Raw genomic sequence first — 21,596 nt, 5'->3', positions numbered from 1 at the left:
TCCGTATGCCACTGCAAACTGGCTGACACTGACGGCGGCGGTGCACAAATGCTGCGCAGCTAGCGCCATTCGACGGCCAACACCGCGGTTCCTGGTGTGTCCGCTGTGCCGTGCGTGTGATCATTGCTTGTACAGCCCTCTCGCAGTGTCCGGAGCAAGTATGGTGGGTCTGACACACCGGTGTCAATGTGTTCTTTTTTCCATTTCCAGGAGTGTATTTCTCAATACATCGCAGTGGACTCTGTCTTGCAGAGGTATTGATGCTTGTCTCTATCCTATCATGCAGTAAGCCCTTCCTCATGTAGTGGAGATAAGCAATTTAGGAATTCTATAATGATTTAAATAACCCAGTCGCCACATCAGATTCCCAATTAATCAATTTATTGTTTCCAGTAGTGGTATTGGGAGCACAAACACCAGTCCAATCACTTCCGCAAATTTCTTAAAGACATATCATGCAACTGAGCTGAAATATGAATTTTTGAGCTGCCTCCAACGTAATTGGCTGTCTACCAAATGACCTGAATGTGCCAGTATCCACAAAAGGAGGCAAGGGAAAAATTGCAGTAGGAAACTAGTATCCCGCCAGATATACCAGTCCTCATATCCACCAATAGGTTACAAGGAAAAATTGTCGAAAAGTAAAGGGTATGGATTTAATTAATTACCCAGTCAGTTTGACAGAGTGAGGAAATATTTCCAAGACATCCACAGTTGAGGGTTTAACAAGTGTCCACTACTTTGTTCAGAAAGTAGATGGGGCTAGTGCAGCGGACACTACCTACTTCTACGGAATGTCTTTATTCCTTCCGATACAAGATTCCATAGCAGTGGAAGTGTGAGAACAAAGGGATGTACCAGTGCCAGGTCTGCAACTTGAGTGACAAGAGAAGGCAGGGGAGGGGTATGGAAGGGAGGAGGGGTTGGGGACATCTTGGTCAGTGTGTGTTTTCATACACTGGTTCACACAAACAAGAAGCATCCACTTCCGAGAAAGAGAGTGGGGGGGGAGCATGTGTTTCGATAGTAATTTCTTGGGTATCAAATATCAATCAGCGGGCTGGAGCGCGCGTTGTGCGGCTTGTTCGTGCGGGAATGCGTGAAGCGGCCAGACCTGTGAAGCGGTCGTGGAGTGGACTCTAAATGCCCTGCGGTCGGTGGAAAAGACTTTCAACAGTGTAATTACGTGTGATGTGTATTTCATGGATATATTCCTCGTGTGACTGGGATGAAAAGAATGGACCGATGTAATTTGTCTTGGGTTTTTTACTGCCCAGTTTGCAGAATTCCTTAACTTCGTGTATTTCGTTTTCCCTAGTTCTGATTTTAAGTTTCTCACAGTTCTAACTTCTGCTACTTCTCATTACTTTCGTCTTTCCTCGATTTACTCTCAGTCCATATTCTGTACTCGTTAGACTGTTCATACCATTCAGAAGATCCCATAACACTTTTCCACTTTCCCTGAGGATAGCAATGTCATGAGCGAATCTTATCATTGGTATCCTTTCGCCTTGAATTTTTATTCAACTCCTGAATCTTTCCAACAATTGCTCCTTCGATGTACAGATCGAACAGTATGGCCGAAAGCCTACATCCTTGTCTTACACCCTTTTTAATCCGAGCATTTCGTTGTTGGTCGTCCATACTTATTATGACATCTTGGCTCTTGTACATATTGTACATTACCCGTCTCTCCCTATAGCTTACCCATATTTTTACAGAATTTCGAACGTCTTGCACAATTTTAAATTGTCGAACGCTTTTTCCAAGTCGAAATATGAATGCGTCTCGATGACGAGCAGGTAATCCCAGATTCAGTTTTCAACTTCACAGTGCAAAACGCCGTCACACACTCGTAGCAGTCGTAGGGCGCAGAGCAGAAATAATAGCAGTCTCAGCTGCACGGAAAACTGCATTCTGTTTTACAGAGATACTTCTGTTCTCGTAATTATTATAATTCAACACGGAATCTGAAAACAGCAGATGAAATTGTTAAGTCTTTGGGAGAAAAAGAATAACATCACTAAAACATGCAACCAAATCACAGTTCTTTCTTGTTACACACACACACACACACACACACACACACACACACACACACACACACACACACACGCCCACACACACAGATAGAGAGAGAGAGAGAGAGAGAGAGAGAGAGAGAGAGAGAGAGGGAGGGAGGGAGAGAGAGAGAGAGAGAGAGAGAGAGACAGATTCACAGCGTTCTAAATGAGAAGTTTAAAATGAACCGTCCTTGCTTTGTATAGCTACTTAAATTCATGATGCATACAACAAAAAATAAGCCTCATAGGACTTTATTTTGTAATGTAATTTTCTTGGACGTGTGATGTTTCATGGAGACTTTTATTATGTAAATTAAAGTGTCGGAAAATGTAAACACTCTCCGAGGTCACTTATTTATTCAGTGTAGCGCGTTAGTAGAAAAGTACAAAAAAAATTTTTATACCGTCTTACAGTCACCGTTCAAAACCCGTGTGAAGGCAAGCTCTGACTGGAGGCAGAAAGACTTAAAGAGATTCTCATTAAATAATGCGATCTGATTTATCGCGACGACGAGAAATACTGTTGGCTTAAGACCGAAGTGATCTCTTTTGAAGAGACATTGTAACATATGTCATTTTGATTCAATTTCTCTTATTAGGTTCATTGTAAAATGTGGCGTGTCTGATATATTGAAAGTACGATTTATGAAGAAAATATACTTTAGTGAAAAATTAGCTGTTTACACCAGGTTCCTGTAATTTTTGATAATATATTGCGAATATCACTTGCTTTACTGGAAAGACGCCGTGAAAATAATTGACGGGTGATATATTATACATAAAAATTAACTTCTGCCTCTTTTTGTGTCACAAATCGGTGCATCATTGCATATTTTTTAAGTCAGTCATATTCTGCTTCGATAATAAGAATTACCCCCATACTTTGCTGCAACATGTCAACTGGATTCTTGGATAGTAAACCAACTTCATTTTCCTGAGTACTTTTCCAGATTTTGAATATTGTGCAAATCATTATTCTCCTTACGGTTATTCCCATCAATTTAGTCTTTATGCTACTCTTAATTTGGTACAATGTACCCATTAAGAATTCGTCCTTGGGGACATGTTTTCTGCGCATTGCATTGTAACTGTTCCGTTACTACTTGTACTTTTTCTGTTCTTATATTCAAATACAACACATCTGTTTTTTTTGTATTAGACTGTTTCATATTCCATATCACACGAATTTTTATACTCTGATTCGACCCAATAACCAAAAGGAATTTTAAGACTTATCATTCTGACATAGCAAAAATATTTTTTGGTGGAATTTCTTCGACGAATGATCTCAATATTATCTGCTAAAATTTCCAACGTTTCATGTCACTATTTTTAGACAATACTGAGTTGTGATAATCAGTAATTGTATTAATTTCCGTCCTCCTAAACAAGGTGAGAGTAATGTCTTCCATGAGATTCGTGGTACAGTTCCCATGTCGGAAGTTGTGACCACTTTATGTGACTCTCTGAATCCTCAACTGTAGTTAGATTTGCTAACGTTGAAAATATTTTATCGGCTTTGTTTAAAATAGTTGCGAGTGCCATCAAAGTCTGATAGCAGCTCTCTTAAAGAATCCTTCCATCTCCGCTGTTCTTCCCCCACACTGTTTGGAATTCCTTTGGCGTAATAATAACTAAGAGTCTTTCGGTAGAATTTCATCTTTTTTTCCTCTGAACTTCGTCTCAATCAAACTGAATTTTCATAATATCTTATTAAGGCCGAAGAATACCAAATTTTCAATATTTCATTTAGCGTCTGTTGCAATGCACTAGTTTTGCATCAAATAAATTCATAATTCATTCATTAATACATTTTCGCCAACAGCTCTGTTTATATTTAATATTCTTGAGACAGATCAACGTGTCGTAAAACAATTAAGAACAGCGTGTATTCCGCATGGAATAAAACATGTTATCTTCTCCCTTTCAGTTCTTTTACATCTTCCGTGATTTTCTCTCTAAATAGTCTCCTAGCAACTTATTTTTTGTATAAATTGTTGCACTTCTTTCCTTCAATTTTCGTCTGAAATATTTGTTCGCTAAATCAGAAATTATCAATTTTCCATGTTTGATGCTGAAATGATATTCCAGGTATTATTTTCTGCCGTCCTAAACTTAAAACCATTGATTAGACAGTCTTCACTTCTCAGAAATTCACGTTCGCCGTACTCGTGAGCAATTGGAAGTTAAGGAGAACGAGTCGACAGAGATCTAATGTATTTCAGGTCTACTTTTGACACTAAATTAAAGCCTGTTATTCTTGTTTATTGATACGAGTCCTTGGTTACATTCCAGCGTTACTTTCATGTGAACAATGGTGCCATGATGAACTAGAGTCGCTAAAATTGATAAACGCACTCTTTTTCCAGTGTGACTTATACTTCCACAAGGGATGTTTTCTTTAGTAGAAGATAGCGTTTCCTTTTCGATCGACAGCTCCTGTTTGACAGCTGATACACGGCTGTCCCGAAAAGTTAAACATCATCCAGTCCTCTGTCTAATAACTGTACAGTAATTATGTTGTTAGTGTTAGCGCTACGTAAAATCCACGGAACAACACGAAACAATATACATTTTTGTGATGTAACAGGTTAAAACACTTACAGCATAAAAGCTTAAGTTTTCTGCTAATGATGGGTTGTGCAATGCGAGAAAGTCAGTACTGATAAAATGTCACTGTATTTAAGTATTTTAAAACGTTAATTGATGTTGTTGTAAGAGAAACTACAGTTTCCGAAAAGCTCCCAATCACTCAACGATCCATTAGGTAGCTCGGCTGCTGAATCAATCCACGACATCTGGTAAGTGAATGATTAGTTCTGAATTGAACATCACTAGTTAATTATACTTCGTTTACTAAAGCTTTCTCATCTGTAAGAAGAATAAAAGAGATCAGTGATTTTTTACAGTCGACAGTAGGTTGTGGGTAGAAACTGTTAAAAATATCGGAGAGACCACGAAGAAATCTGCAGATCCCTCAGAAATTCTGTGTAAGAATTATACCCGCAACTGTTCGTTTGGTTTATAACGACCTCAGCACTCTAATACTGCTCTAGTAAATGCTGCACTTCACTCCTGTATGCCATTTAGTAACAGACGCGGTGCATATCTCGATGTAATCGGGGCACTTTCCCGACTATGTAAGTCTACCATTCGCACTTCAACCAATATAGCCGAACTGTTTGGTCCTTCTAGAGGCACCGTATCGAAGACTTATACAATATAGAAGAAGAGCAGAAAAACATCATCCGCTAAATCACAGCGCGAAGAAAAGTGTGTGCTGCATGTCGCATTCGCCGAACCTGTCGACACAGCACGAAGGGAGCTCCATAAGCATGGAACTGCCGGGCGAGCTGGAAATACAGAACTCCTCATCATTGACGCAACTGCCCATAAAAGGAAAAAGTGGTCTTGAAGCCATAAATCCTGGGTTATGGAGCAATAGACGAAAGTCATTTGGTCGGATGAGTCTCGTTTCATGCTGTTTCCAACTCCTGGCAAAGTTTATGCCCCAAGAGTGAAATATGGCGAGGGTTCGATGATGGTTTGGTCAGCCTTGCGGTATTTCATGGGCACGATGATTACTCTGCAGCATCGCATTACTGACTTCATTTTGGCCGATTACATCTATCCTATGGCATAATGCTTGTCTCCAAATGATGATGCTGTGTTCCAAGCAGAAAGGGCTTACACAGCTCCCATCGTCCAGCACTGGAGCACGAGGATGAATTGTCGCATCTCCCCTGGCCAGCAGAGCATTATTGAGCCTTGGTCATCTACTTTGTGATCGCTATCCGCCTCCATTATCGCTAACTTCACTTTCACTACACTGAATTGGGTAAAAATAGGATAGCGATTTTCATATACAGGGTGTTACAAAAAGGTACGGCCAAACTTTCAGGAAACATTCCTCACACACAAAGAAAGAAAATATGTTTTGTGGACATGTGTCCGGAAACGCTTACTTTCCATGTTAGAGCTCATTTTATTACTTCTATTCAAATCATATTAATCATGGAATGGAAACACACAGCAACAGAACGTACCAGCGTGACTTCAAACACTTTGTTACTGGAAATGTTCAAAATGTCCTCCGTTAGCGAGGATACATGCATCCACCCTCCGTCGCATGGAATCCCTGATGCGCTGATGCAGCCCTGGAGAATGGCGTATTGTATCACAGCCGTCCACAATACGAGTACGAAGAGTCTCTACACTTGGTACAGGTGTTGCGTAGACAAGAGCTTTCAAATGCCTCCATAAATGAAAGTCAAGGGGGTTGAGGTCAGGAGAGCGTGGAGGCCATGGAACTGGTCCGCCTCTACCAATCCATCGGTCACCGAATCTGTTGTTGAGAAGCGTACGAACACTTCGACTAAAATGTGCAGGAGCTCCATCGTGCATGAACCACATGTTGTGTCGCACTTGTAAAGGCACATGTTCTAGCAGCACAGGTAGACTATCCCGTATGTAATCATGATAACGTGCTCCATTGGGCGTAGGTGGAAGAACATGGGGCCCAATCAAGACATCACCAACAATACCTGCCCAAACGTTCACAGAAAATCTGTGTTGATGACGTGATTCCACAATTGCGTGCGGATTCTCGTCAGCCCACACATGTTGATTGTGAAAAATTACAATTTGATCACGTTGGAATGAAGCCTCATCCGTAAAGAGAACATTTGCACTGAAGTGAGGATTGACACATTGTTGGATGAACCATTCGCAGAAGTGTACCCGTGGAGGCCAATCAGCTGCTGATAGTACCTGCACACGCTGTACACGGTACGGAAACGACTGGTTCTCCCGTAGCACTCTCCATACAGTGACGTGGTCAACGTTACCTTGTACAGCAGCAACTTCTCTGACGCCGACATTAGGGTTATCGTCAACTGCACGAAGAATTGCCTCGTCCATTGCAGGTGTCCTCGTAGTTCTAGGTCTTCCCCAGTCGCGAGTCATAGGCTGGAATATTCCGTGCTCCCTAAGACGCCGATCAATTGTTTAGAAACGTCTTCCTGTCGGGACACCTTCGTTCAGGAAATCTGTCTGTCATTGCTCACCAGTGTTTCCGTTTCTTCATATGTTTTTCAAATAGGTTGTATTGCCAGTCTTGTGAATACATTTTCGTTGTCTTTTCGCACGCGTGTGTCGTGAGAGCGAGAGGGAGGGGTGGAGGCAGGGAGGGAGGGATGGAGGGATGGATGGAGGGAGAGAGAGAGAGAGAGAGAGAGAGAGAGAGAGAGAAAGAAAGAGTGTGTGTGTGAAAGAGAGAGAGACGCAGGGACAGAGAGAGAGAGAGAGAGAGAGAGAGAGAGAGAGAGAGAGAGACAGAGAGGAGAAGGGGGAGGAAAATGAGACTGAAGGGCTATGCGGGAGTAAAGAGAGCCAGAATATATATGATTGTAAAGCTGTGTTAGGTGTTGAGAGTGGTTGGAGGGAGAGGAGGGGGGACGAGATTTGAATTTGGGCTGTCAGGCAGGGAAACAGTGATTATAAGGAGGAGATACAAAAGCTGGCAGTGGCAGGAGATGTCAGTAGGGAATCCTGAGTGGGCGGTGGGACGTGGTTGGAGTGCAAAAAACATGAAACAGCACAAATGCAGCAATGGAAAAAGAGTCTTCGCAAAACCGAAACGTGGTAAATGTGCAATATTTTTTCTTCGAGTTCAACGACCGGTACCAGCATGGTTGATTACACAAACGACAGTCGGTCTTTGACCTCGCCAGTCAGAGACCTCCATCTTCTTTGGTGTATTTATTTTTCTCCAACTAGTCCCTTCGTACTCATATCCTTTCTGATCTCATCAATCCATCTTAACCGTGGCCTGCCCCTTGGTCTGTTAATCCTACTCTGCAAACTTCGACGAGTTTCCTGCTTAAATTCTCGTCATTATTTGCTGGTATACCTCATTGCTTCCACTAATACTACCATTCACAATAAAGATCTATCGTAGTGCCCTTTGCCCACTAAGAGATATTTGGTCTTATCCATTTTCAGAACTCAGATGGAAAACCAGTCCTAGAACGGAAAGCTGAAAGGTGGAAGCAGTATATAGAGAGTCCATGCAAGGGATATGAACTTGCGGACAATATTACAGAAACAGAAGAGGTCGTAGATGAAGATGAGATGGGACAGAATACTGCGAGAAGAATTTAACACAGCATTGAAAGGCCTAAGTCTAAAGAAGGCTGCGTAAAGAGATGACATTCCGTCAGAACCACAGATAGCCTTACGAGAACCAGCCACGTCAAAACTCTTCCATCTTTTGTGAAAGACGTATAAGACAGGCAAAAATACCTTCAGACTTCAAGAAGAATGTAATAATTCCAATTCCAAGGAAATCAGCTGTTGACAGGTCTAAATTTTACCGAACTATCAGTTTAAAAAGTCATGGTTGCAGGGTACTAACACGAATTCTTTACAGAAGACTGGAAAACTGTTGGAAGGCGACCACGGTAAAAATTATTTTGGATTCTGGAGAAATGTAGGAAGACGCGAGGTAATACTGACCCTACGACTTGTCTTAGAAGATAGGTTATGGTAAGGCAATCCTACGTTTATGACATTTGTAGTCTTAGAGAAATCATGACTGGAATACTCTCTTTGAAAGTTTGAAGGTAGAATGGGTAAAATACAGCTAGCGAAAGGCTATTTATAATTGTACAGAAACCGGGGGCCGAGGGGCATGAAAAGAAAACAGTGGTTGAGACGTATCTCTCAGGATCATTTGACCACGGAAGTCTCACCACCACGACAAGATAATGATATCAACGGGTAGTCAGAAAATGTAAATGAGAGAAATAACACCGTAAGAGAATTGCACGCCAAATTGTATAAAAACACTGATTTTAATCAATGAATAGCAAAATGTAGAAATATAATATATATACTATATTTCCAGAATGGCTACTGAAGATGCTTCACAAATAAAAGCGAAACGTGTCTGGTGAAAGACACCCTTACACTGCAGTAAACTTAAGACCGAAAAAAGAAACAATAGTAATTTGTATACAACAGATTTTTCACTTAGAAAGAAAGTAATGATTGCACAAAAGCGAGCATATGCGGTGTTCACATCTACATCTACATTTATACTCCGCAAGCCACCCAACGGTCTGTGGCGGAGGGCACTTTACGTGCCACTGTCAATACCTCCGTTTCCTGTTCCAATCGCGTAGACAGGTCTTCAAGGACTTAGGCATTACAGTCCATATATTCGCTAACGAAATAAGTCATGAGTAAGCCATCACAATTATAGAGGGAAAGTAAAAACGATACCTACGATAGCAGAGGAAAAAAAGAGAACTTTATTACCTATTATTAAAGCTGTCAGTGGCTCAGATAGGAGTTCAGTATGCAGCAACAAAGAATTTTAATCATTATCCCTATACTAGGAATGTTTGACAGCTAACAAAGCAAGTTTGAAATTTAGCCTAAAATCATTTCTTGTGGCAACTTGCTTTATTTCCATAGATTAAAAAAAGTACCACTTATCATTAATATTACCACTAATAACATACATATCCTGTAAGTTGACAAATGACTCGTTCCGCATCAAATCACTAAGAGAGCCGTTCAAATGATATATTGAACATGAGATTAACTAACTAATGAAGCTGCGGCGGATGGTCGTACAGACATGTTATATGCGCTTTCAGGTATTCCTGGGGTATTTATAAGTTTTAGAATTCTCGGGAGTCCACCCGGATCATGTTCTCCACGATAATTCGCGAACAGACCTTTTTGCGATCGTCAGGTGGTTTCTGATGAGTGCTGCTCGTTTGAAGTCCTTTATTTGACAGGGGCGGAGTGACGCAGAGGGCAACGTCCAATGCATAAAGTCAAAGTTTACAACCTTTCCCTTTCACTTTTGCTCGCTTGGGTCAACCTGAACGTCGAAATTTGTGCCTATATCAATAATGTTCTTTTTTTTGTTTTTTGGATAATTGTACCAGTGAGCTATGGAGGAGAGAGGAACACCTTGTGTTATGTTTTCCATTGCCTAAGTTTAGACTACAGGCGTGTGTGTTATTCAGTACGGACAAGCACGAACAAAGGAGATTAGGCCTACATTGAAAGCCTTTGTCTACCGTGGACCTCGTGGTCACAGGCTGCACGAACAAGGGTGAGAGGACGTGTTTGATATGATTTTCAGTCGAGGCCAACGTGTGTAGAATCAGTTGAGATTGTATGTGTGTGCAGTATCCAGTTAAGTTGAGCATACACGTATGTTAATTCTTTTCTATGGACAAACACGCACAAACAGTGAGCACACTGAGTAGCGATTGTCTCCGGTGCACCTCGTGGTCGCTGGCTGCGCAGACAACAAGGAGATTTCGTGTTTGATCGGATTTCAGTTCAGGTTAAGGAGTGTACAATTATTATAAAATATCTACACTGTGACTTACTAAATTATTTGTAGATCTTTTTAACAGGAGAAAAGTTTTGCTGACTTTAAAATAAGAATTTTGTTGTGGTCTTCAGTCCAGAGAATCGTTTGATGCAGCTCTCCATGCTACTCTATCCTGTGCAAGCTTCTTCATCTCCCAGTACCTACTGCAACCTACATCCTTCTGAATCTGCTTAGTGTATTCATCTCTTGGTCTCCCTCTACGATTTTTACCCTCAACGCTGCCCTCCAATACTAAATTGGTGATCCCTTGATGCCTCAGAATATGTCCTACCAACCTATCCCTTCTTCTAGTGAAGTTGAGTCACAAATTTCTCTTCTTCCCTATTCTACTCAACACCTCCCCATTACTTATGTGATCTACCCATCTAATATCCAGCATTCTTCTGTAGCACCACATTTCGAAAACTTCTATTCTCGTCTAAACTATTGATCGTCCACGTTTCACTTCCATACATCGCTACACTCCCTACAAATACTTTCAGAAACGACTTCCTGACACTTGAATCTATACTCGATGTCAACAAATTTCTCTTCTTCAGAAACGCTTTCCTTGGCATTGCCAGTCTACATTTTATATCGTCTCTACTTCGACCAGCGTCAGTTATTTTGCTCCCCAAATAGCAAAACTCCTTTACTACCTTAAGTGTCTCATTTCCTAATCTAATTTCCTCAGCATCACCCGATTTAATTCGACTACATTCCACTATCCTCATTTGGCTTCTGTTGATGTTCATCTTGTATCCTCCTTTCAAGACGCTGTCCATTCCGTTCAGCGGAATGTCTCTGACTGAATTACAATGTCATCAGTGAACCGCAAAATTTTTATTTCTTGTCCATGGACTTTAATTCCTACGCCGAATTTTTCTTTTCTTTCCTTTACTGCTTGTTCAGTATACAGATTGAATAACATCAGTGATAGGGTACAACCCTGTCTCACTCCCTTCTCAACCACTGCTTCCCTTTCATACCCCTCGACTCTCATAACTGCCATCTGGTTTCTGTACAAATTGTAAATAGCCTTTCACTCCATTTATTTTATCCCTGCCACCTACAGAAATTGGAAGAGATTATTCCAGTCAAAATTGTCAAAAGTTTTCTCTACGTCTACATATGCTAGAAACGTAGGTTTGCCTTTCCTTAATCTATTTCATAAGATAAGTCGTAGGGTCAGTATTGCCTCACGTGTTCCAACATTTCTACGGAATCCAAACTCATGTTCCCCTAGGTCGTCTTCTACCAGTATTTCTATTCATCTGTAAAGAATTCTCTGTCATAATTTGCAGCCGTGACGTATTAAACTGATAGGTCGGTGATTTTCACGTCTGTCAACACCTGCTTTCTTTGGGATTGGAATTATTATATTCTTCTTGAAGTCTGGGATATTTCGTCTGTCTCATACATCTCGCTCACCGGATGGTTGAGTTTTGTCAGGGCTGGCCCACCCAAGGCAGTAGTTCAAATTGAATGTTGACTACTCCCGGTGCCTTGTTTCGACTCAGGTCATTCGGTGCTCTGTCGAACTCTTCACGCAGTGTCATATCTCCCATTTCATCTTCATCTACATCCCCTTCCATTTTCATAATATTGTCCTCAAGAACATCGCCCTTTTATAGACCCTATATATACTCCTTCCACCTTTCTGCTTTCCGTTCTTAGCTTAGAACTGGGTTTCCACCTGAGCTTTTGATATTTATGCAAGTGGTTCTCTTTTCTCCAAAGGTCTCTTTAATTTTCCTGTAGGCAGTATCTATCTTACACTTAGTGAGATATGCCTCTTCATCCTTACATTTGTCCTCTAGCCATCCCTGCTTAGCCATTTTGCACTTCCTGTTGATCTCGTTTCTGAGACTTTGTATTTCTATTTGCCTCCTTCATTTACTGCATTTTTATATTTTCTCCTTTTTATCAGTTAAATTCAATATATCTTCCGTTACCCAAGGATTTCTACTAACCCTTGTCTTTTTACCTACTTTATCCTGCCTTCACTATTTCATCCCTCAAAGCTATCCATTTTTCTTCTACTGTATTTCTTTCCCACATTATTGTCAACCTTTTGCTAACGCTCTCCCTGAAACTCTCTACAACCACTGGTTCTGTCAGTTTATCCAGGTCCATTTCTCCTTAAATTCCCACCTTTTTGGAGTTTCTTCAGTTTTAATCTACAGCTCATAACCAATAGATTGTGGTCAGATTCCACATCTGGCCCTGGAAATGTCTTACATTTTAAAACCTGGTTCCTAAATCTCTGTCTCACCATTATATAATCTATCTGAAACCTTCCAGTATCTCCAGGCTTCTTCCATGTACACAACCTTCTTTCATGATTCTTGAACCAAGTGTTAGCTATGATTGAGTTATGCTATGTGCAAAATTCTACTAGGCGGCTTCCTCTTTCATTTCTTATCCCCATCCCATATTCACCTGCTACGTTTCCTTCTCTTCCTTTTCCTACTATCGAATTCCAGTCACCCATGACTATTAAATTTTCGTCTCCCTGAACTATCTGAATAATTTCTTTTATCTCATCATACATTTCATCAATCTCTTCGTTCTCTGTGGAGCTAGTTGGCATATAAACCTGTACTACGGTGGTAGGTGTGGGCTTCGTATCTATCTTGGCCACAATAATGCGTTCACTACGTTGTTTGTAGTAGCTTACCCTCATTCCTATTTTTTTATTCATTACTAAACCTACTCCTGCATTACCCCTATTTGATTTTTTATTTATAACCCTGTATTCACCTGACCAGCAGTCTTGTTCCTGCTGCCACCGAACTTCACTAATTCCCACTATATCCAACTTCAACCTCTCCGTTTCCCTTTTTAAATTTTCTAACCTACCTGTCCGATTAATGGATCTGACATTTCATGCTCCGATCCGTAGAACGCCAGTTTTCTTTCCCCTGGTAACGACGTCCTTCTGAGTAGTCCCTGCCCGGAGATCCGAATGGTGGCTATTTTACCTCCGGAATATTTTACCCAAGAGGACGCCATCATCATTTAACCATACGGTAGAGCTGAATGCCCTCTGGAAAAATTACAGCTGTAGTTTCCCCTTGCTTTAAGCCGTTCGCAGTATCAGCACCGCATGGCCGTTTTGGTTAGTGTTACAACGCCAGATCAGTCAATAATCCATTAAGAACATGGATGTGAAAGTGGTTTCATTGATGAGGACTGATCCCGAATTACCAAATTGTATTAGACTGACTAACGGTGTAGTAGGTCCACATTATACCGGGCTGAAATATTACCATGATATGAGAGTGTCCTCGTCCGTATTCTGCTATTCCAGTCTGCGTGTAGCATACCTAGATTTAGTGAGCTAGAAGTTGACTGTATTTCAATGAGTAATGAGAACACCTCCTCCCCCAATTCACATGCAAATTAAAATCACATTTAGTAGATTTATTGTATTGAAGAGAAAGTAAGAAAGTCAGTTGCTTTCCGCGAAGAGTTGGTTTTGTGAAACAATGAAGTCTACAGAAAATTAATAATCTTAAGAGACCTGTTGTATTAGGAGAAATTAATGTAGAATTCGTAAGAGTGCAGAGGAATTAGTAAGAGACCAGTTTGGTTTAGTAGAAATTAATGAGAGAGTTAACTTTCCCGCCGAGGGTGGATCTTAGAAAGAATACAGTTCATGACGGTCAAATAACTTATAGGAGCGTAAATGTTTTTCGCATATATTTCCAAGGACCCATTTCCGTCACGTTTATCCTGTATGACTGTCATTATCATTGAATCGTAACTAGAACACGCTGTATGCATAGCATAAGGAGGATGAGTCAATCGTTCATTGAGTGGCACACCATGTATAATCTTCACTGTTTTAAGAGCATTTTAATGTTTTTCATTGATCGAGTTAGTCTCTGATCACCATAATAAAGTGGTATTATAATTACTTACCGGTGATATTCATCCGCGATACAGTTTTATTAGTCTCTCGTGAAGCGTACGAAACGGTAATTGGACCTCATGTATATCTTGTAAGTCTCTTCGGGTTTGCTGCCGGATCCTAAAATAAACTTGAATCGATATTTCGACGATCCAACTGGTCGCCATCTTCAGGAGAATGCTGTTTCTGCTCATGAGTCCCGCTGAGAACTGACGCCGGGCTGCAAATCGGCGTCCTACATAGGCCACCATTCACTACACGGCGCATGCGCCGCACATCACGGTTGCTGCCCTCCAAGACAGGGGTGTGGCGCCGCCCTTAGTAGAACACTGCCGGCAACGATATATCGCACTCAGGGCCGCACCGAAGAACGTTCAGATTTGATGCGAGACAATACAGGATTCCACGTCGTGCTAAGAGGAAACCCATTGTCTCTGTTGATTAAATTATCCGCGAACCTAATTTCAATCGCCTCTTTATAGACACAGTTCCAAAAACCGGAAATGTTGGCAACTATCACAGTTTCATCAAACTTTATACTGTGTCCCTCATTTAAGCAGTGTTCTGCTACTGCCGATTATTCCGGCTGTTGTGGCCTCGTATGACGGCGTTCTAACTTACGCTAAGGAAAACACTCACACCCATTCCCGAAAGAGGAGTCGAACTTCCGACGGGGCAACCGCGCGAACCGTGGAAAGGCGCCCTAGACCGGGCGGCTACACCGCGTGGCACTAATATCTTTCTGCCAGTTTTGGAGCCAGCGCAGCTAGCGAGAACAGAAGTGGCTTGTGAAGAAGGAAACAGGTTTGTGCCTTTGTTCCAGTCTCCACAAGAAATATGGTAGACAGAGAAAAATACAGAGAAAACAACAGAAAAGAGAAATTGCAGCAAACGCGAAAAGAAGGAAAGAAGTGAGAGGTAGAAGGAACACAGTAAATGTATGAGAGGTTTTTAGGAAGAAAAACGAAAGCGACAAAGTAAAGTCGTGAAAATTGATAGTATTTTAGCGCTCTCCTGAAGGGGGAATTAACGCTAATAATAATAATTCTGTTACCCTCTCTCAATAGGACGGCAAACCGAGCAGGCGGCAGTCACCTGACAATGGTAACAAGTCTTTTGCAGAAATTTCATGGAGGAATTACGACATGATCTGGACGGACACAGAGAATTCTATAAAGAACATTAATAAAACCGACTAACTGCAGAGACGAATTCCTGACTGAAAATGGAGGACTAAAGTTCATACGAATATGTGTTGCCACGGTAGATGGCACTGACGAATGGTAGTCCCTTTAACAACGTGCCGTCTGTACATTAAGTGTTGAACGGTCTGTGATTGATGGTGTAGACGACTAGGGGTTATTGTTAGGAAATATGGTGCGAAATTGTGATTTAGTGTGTTTCAGTGCGCGATGCGCCAGCCTCACGGCAGACAGCGGATGAAGGCTGGCCGGCGCGTTATGTAGGTGACACAGTTTTGCAACGATCGTCGGTATGTGTGTACGTGCGCGGCAGCCATCAACAGCCAGAACGCAGCATTAGCAGAATTACGCAGGCACGGGCCGCGTGTGGCGCGGTTGTGTTAGCCAGCTCATTGAGAACCTTCTAATGAACACGCGGCCGTGTAACCGGCGGATTGAGCAGTGGTCTGCACTATTTAAGGGCATCAGAGGTGGGCGTTGGCATTCGGTTCGACCGATTGGACGTTCGGTCGCTGTTACGTCGTCGTCGTCAGTGACGCTGTCCCCGAGGACCGGCCGGCGGAGGGCATTGCCCGCTGCTGCACCGGCGACTCCCGGCGTCGTCACGAGCCGCCGTGTCTGCAGGAGGCGGGCTGGGCCAGGCCTCGTGCTGCTAACCTCCTACTGCCTGCACAGCCGCCCACCGAGCACGGCGTCGCGTTCCCCAGGCTGCACACACCAGCATGTCTCCACCACGACACGAGCGGTGGGGCTGAGCTACCGGAAAATGTATTGGAAGAACCAACAATAAAGAGGAAGATTGCTAAAAACAGCAACCATATTCTACCCAGCCACACCCTACAACCCCGATCACGTCACCCTCTCTGGTCATCCTATTACAAGTGGTGTCATTCGGGCAACCTGTGCATGCATGACACACTCCTGTTACAATTGGTGACAATAGTGGTCTTCGCCCTAGATCTGGAGGAAATTGTGCCTGGTAACCGACGAGGATATGTGGCACCTGAGAAGGGCAACATTGGATCAGCAACTCCTGCAACATGACAAGTAAGTGCCAATTTTTCGTTTGGCGGTGTGTCTGACCCTGTAGCATAGTCTGTCTTCCCTTCCTGTTCTTCTTTCTGGGCTTACTTTAGTCTTGATTCGATAGCTGGTAGTGAGTGATGGAGCAGTCTGTGTGAGCCGAGGCCGCTATTCAGCAGCTACTTGAGCGAGTTTCTGAATTAGAGCTTGCTCGGTCTAAAGAAGCGAGCAAAGAACGGTTTCCTGTTAACGCTGCGTCTTTGGTCACTCCTTCCTCGGGAAAAGCTAAGGAGGATATTATGATTTTTTTCCAGAATCTTAGCACGGCCACTAAATTGGGAAACTGGTTTGCAGAAACACTTTTGCATGTGGCTAAGGTGAAAGTAACTGGGGATGCCAGAACGTACATTACATGTCACGAATAAGTAAGGGATGCCCAGACATTTGAAGTATTCAAAAAAAGGGTTGCTGGAAAGATATCAGAGGAAAAATACATCTAGATATTATCGGTAACAATTGAATAGAATTTTTCAAAGAAATGGGAAATCAATAGAAGCTTTTGTAGATCGAATTAGAAAAATTAGTGTCAATACCGATGAGCTAACGGATTCCGATGTGGTTAATGAAGCCATTCTGCAGGAAGCTGAGCAGAGGGCACTAGACGAATTTTTGCGGGGAATACAACCTGAAACCTCCCACAAGATTAATGTGGAATTCCCTAAGACTCTCAATGAGGCAGTCGGAATCGCTGTGGCGTTAGAGGAAGTTGAAGCAGTAACAAAGATGTGGGACACGAAAGCAGTGTTTAATGCAGAAATAAAATGTTTCAGATGTGGTTGGATGGGACACATTAGACGCTATTGTAAGGAAGTGCAGTGCAGGAAATGCAGACTTTGGGGTCATCGGGAGCGTTATTGCAATGGGTCCTGGCAGAAACATGAAAGGAAACCACAAGGTGGTCCTCACCCCCCTGAGTTAAATGGGCCAGGGGGTGGTGTGTCTACTGCGCAACACCCCCGGTATGGATTAATGCTAGTGCAGAATCAGTGGCAGACGTTTTTCTGACCTGCTTGGTGAGGGACAGACCGTGCAAATTTTTATTGGATACCGGGTCTGAGGTGTCCGTGGCGAAGAATTAAAACCACCACACTGGGAGTTAAGTGGCTTGGGTGGGGGACACGTGAAGTCACTCAGATCAGCAGTTTTAAACCTCCGAGTGAAAATGAGGAACTTCCAGATGAAGGTAGAAATTCTTCCAGTTGTTTGCAGCAGCTATGATGTCATACTCGGATTGGATTTCCTTCTTGCGCATAATGCAAAAGTTAACCTAGAATGACGTACAGTAGAACTAGATGGAATACAATTTCACCTAGGTTCTGCGGCCGAAGAACCATTACTGTCGTAAGGAACCGCCCATACGTTGAGTGGGCCATGTAAACTGCGTACAAGGTCCCTTAGGGTTAACTCGCGGGATACTATACTGAAGGGTACAGGGAAAATACTCTGGCCGGTAAATTCGTTGTGTGTCGTTCAAACTTTGTCTGAGAATGAGCGGCTGGATAAAATGAAGTGTTTTACGCGCCATAGCGTGTCCTACGTGCGGGAGATAAAAGGAAAAAATGCTGTGCCTGTCAGTATTGATAATTTTGGCCTTGAGGAGGTGCAGTTAGTACGGGGTACCGTAATAGCGAATCTGGGATAATAGGGGAAGATGAACTGGAGAAGGATTTCGCAGCAGATTACGCAATGCCGGAGAGTCTGTCCGCACTGAGGGGTAAAGTAGCACACTTAGAAGGGCAAGACAGAGAAGTCATGGAGAACCTTTTGACGGAATATAAAGAGTTACTTAATTCTCAAGGTCCACTGCCCGCCACACTGTTAGTTCAGCATACATCCCCACTGAGAATGAAGCACTGGTGTATAAACGTCCATATCGTGTTGCAAAAAGTTTACGGCCTGTCATGGAGGACTTTATTAATCAACAGCTTATGGATGGGATAACAGAAACCAGTAGTAGTCCCTGGTCCTCTCCTGTCGTAAAAGTGGGTAAAAAATCACCTGATGGGTCAAGGCATATCGATTTTGTTGTGATTATCATATACTGAGTTAAAAAACACTATCGGATACATACCAAATGCCTAATATCACTGAAACTGGATAATTTGGGTCAGTGTCGGTACTTCACGACCTTGGATCTTCGAAGTGGGTACCACCAGTTGGAGGTAGCTCTGGAAGACCGACCGAAGACAGCTTTTTCAACACCTACAGGTCATTTTCAATATCGGCGAATGCCTTTCGGACTCAAAAATGCTCCAGCAACCTTCCAACGGTTACTAGATAGCGTGTTACGACGGCTGAAACCTAATCAGTGTATGGTATATTTGGATGACGTAATGGTTTTCTCAAAGGACGTACAAGAACATGTGCGCCGTTTGCGTGAAGGTTTTGATCGTCTGAAAGCAGCGCTTTTAACTCTTCATATGGTAAAATGTCTTTTTTTGTTGCAATAAGTCCGTTATTTAGGTAATATCATAGGACAGGAGGGCATCCGCACAGGTCCAAAACTTGTAATAGGATCACCGGAGCGGGTGACGTGGTCGGGGTTGTAGGCCGTGGCTGGGTAGAATAATGTGGCTGTTTTTAGCAATCTTCCTCTTTATTGTTGGTTCTTCCAATACATTTTCCCGTAGCTCAGCCACACTGCTTGTGTCGTGGTGGAGATGTTCTGAAGTACACAGCCCTGGCGACGCGACGCCGTGCTCGGTCAGCAGCTGCGTAGGCGGTAGGAGGTTAGCAACACGAGGCCCATCCCAGACCGCCTCCTGGAATCGCGGCGGCTCGTGACGAGACAGACATCTTATCCGCATGCTTGTAGCGGATCGTGCAGTCACGTCTCGATCCCTGAGTCAACAGATGGGGACGTTTGCAAGACGACAACCATGTGCACGAACAGTTCGACGACATTTGCAGCAACATGGAATATCAGCTTGAAGACCATGGCTGAGGTTACCCTAGACGCTGCATCACGCACAGGAGCGCCTGCGATGGTGTACTCAACGACTAACCTGGGTGCACGAATGGCAAAACGTCATTTTTTCCGGATGAATCCAGGTTCTGTTTACAGAATCATGATGGTCGCATCCGTGTATGGCGACATCGTGGTGCACGCACATTGGAAGCGTGTATTCGTCATCGCCATACCTGCGTATCACCCGGCGTGCTGGTATGGGGTGCCACTGGTTACACGTCTCGGTCACCTCTTGTTCGCATTGACGGCACTTTGAACAGTGGACGTTACATATCAGATGTGTTACGACCCGTGGCTCTACCCTTCATTCCATCCCTGCTAAACCCTACATTTCAGCAGGATAATGCACCACCGCATGTTGCAGGTCCTGTACGGGCTTTTCTGGATACAGAAAATGTTCGACTGCCACCCTGGCCAGTACATTCTCCAGATCTCTCACCAATTGGAAACGTCTTGTCAATGGTGGCCGAGCAACTGGCTCGTCACAATATGCCAGTCACGACTCTTAATGAACTGTGGTATAGTGTTGAAGCTGCATGGCAGCGGTACCTGTACACGCCATCCAAGCCCTGTTGACTCAATGCCCAGGCGTATCAAGGCCGTTATTACGGCCAGACGTGGTTGTTCTGGGTACTGATTTATCAGGATCTATGCACCCAAATTGCGTGAAAATGTAATCGAATGTCAGTTCTAATATAATATATTTGTCCAACGAATACCCGTTTACCATCTGCATTTCTTCTTGGTTTAGCAACTATAAAGGCCAGTAGTCTACGTTTATTAGTCAGATTCCAGCCTCTGCCATGAAAGGGCGACGAAAAGACTGTGTCCATTTAGCGATCTGGCGTAAGCATACTTCCGCACTCCGACCCATGGTGGTGGTGGTCGCAGTGGCGGCCCCCACACGCCTCCCTCAGCTACGACCGCGCCGTTCGCGCCGCCCGGACCCCGTGTAACGCAGGGGCGCGTTATTCCGTTACCGCAGCATCGCCGCGCTACCAACATGGCGGGACAAAGCCGGCCAGAGCGCGCGCCGAATTAGAGCTCTCCTTTATTTACGCCACGCGCTGCTCTCTTCTTTTATAATTCCACTTTCATTTCGCAGGGCCGTCGCTTCGCCCGCCGCCGCCGCCGCCGCCGCGCGCCGCCGAGCCCGTTGTTATTCATATATTTCTGGTCGGCCCGCGGCTCTAGCTGTAATGCAGGGACCTCGCAACTTGGCGCAAGTTTGCCGTACTTTATTGTCTCTTATTCTCGCTGCTTTTGTGCGAGCGCGGTGTTGTATTTAAGAGCGCCTTTGGCGGGCGCAAATTACCATCGACCGAGCTCCCACCAAGTCCGACGCACTGCACCCCCTCACCCACCTCACAACGTGTCCGCCCCCCCTCGGACCCCCTCCCCTTCCGCTACAGACGGCCCACAGTGGCAAGCGATGCACTCTTATACCGAACGCGCGAGTACCCGCGTGCATCCGCGCTGCAGGGATTTTCCGCTCGCATAGCGCGCGCGTTAATTCGCAAAGCTGCAGCCGACAGCCGGATTAAAAATATTATCATAAAGCCCGTGAAAAGTATAATTTATCGAGGCCATTAGCAAAACAGATTTGTAGCTTCAGGAAAAAAAATACACCGCGCTTCGGCAGGGACTTCGCTGACATCGGAGCCAAATTCCCCAAAATTTATTGAACAACACCGGCTTCCGATCTGGAACGCGATGCTGTTATTCATCAATGGGGAAACAATATCGGTCGTACTACAGTGGCTGATTAATGTAGTAATGAACATTATTGTTACTCCAAGCTGTAGTTGTATCAGCAACTGGTTCTCCACTACAGCTGGAGATTAGAATTTTGATCAGCACACACGGCCATTTAATCTCAGATTTAATGCCTGTCGCCATTCCCAGTCATTACCTGTACGGATTATAATGTAGAGGTCCACTGACGTTGATTGTATAAGTAAACACA

The sequence above is a fragment of the Schistocerca nitens genome, chromosome 1, assembly GCF_023898315.1.
Source record: "Schistocerca nitens isolate TAMUIC-IGC-003100 chromosome 1, iqSchNite1.1, whole genome shotgun sequence".
Taxonomy (NCBI): Eukaryota; Metazoa; Arthropoda; class Insecta; order Orthoptera; family Acrididae; genus Schistocerca; species Schistocerca nitens.
The sequence above is the reverse complement of the archived record's forward strand: the minus strand, read 5'-3'. Positions refer to the sequence as shown.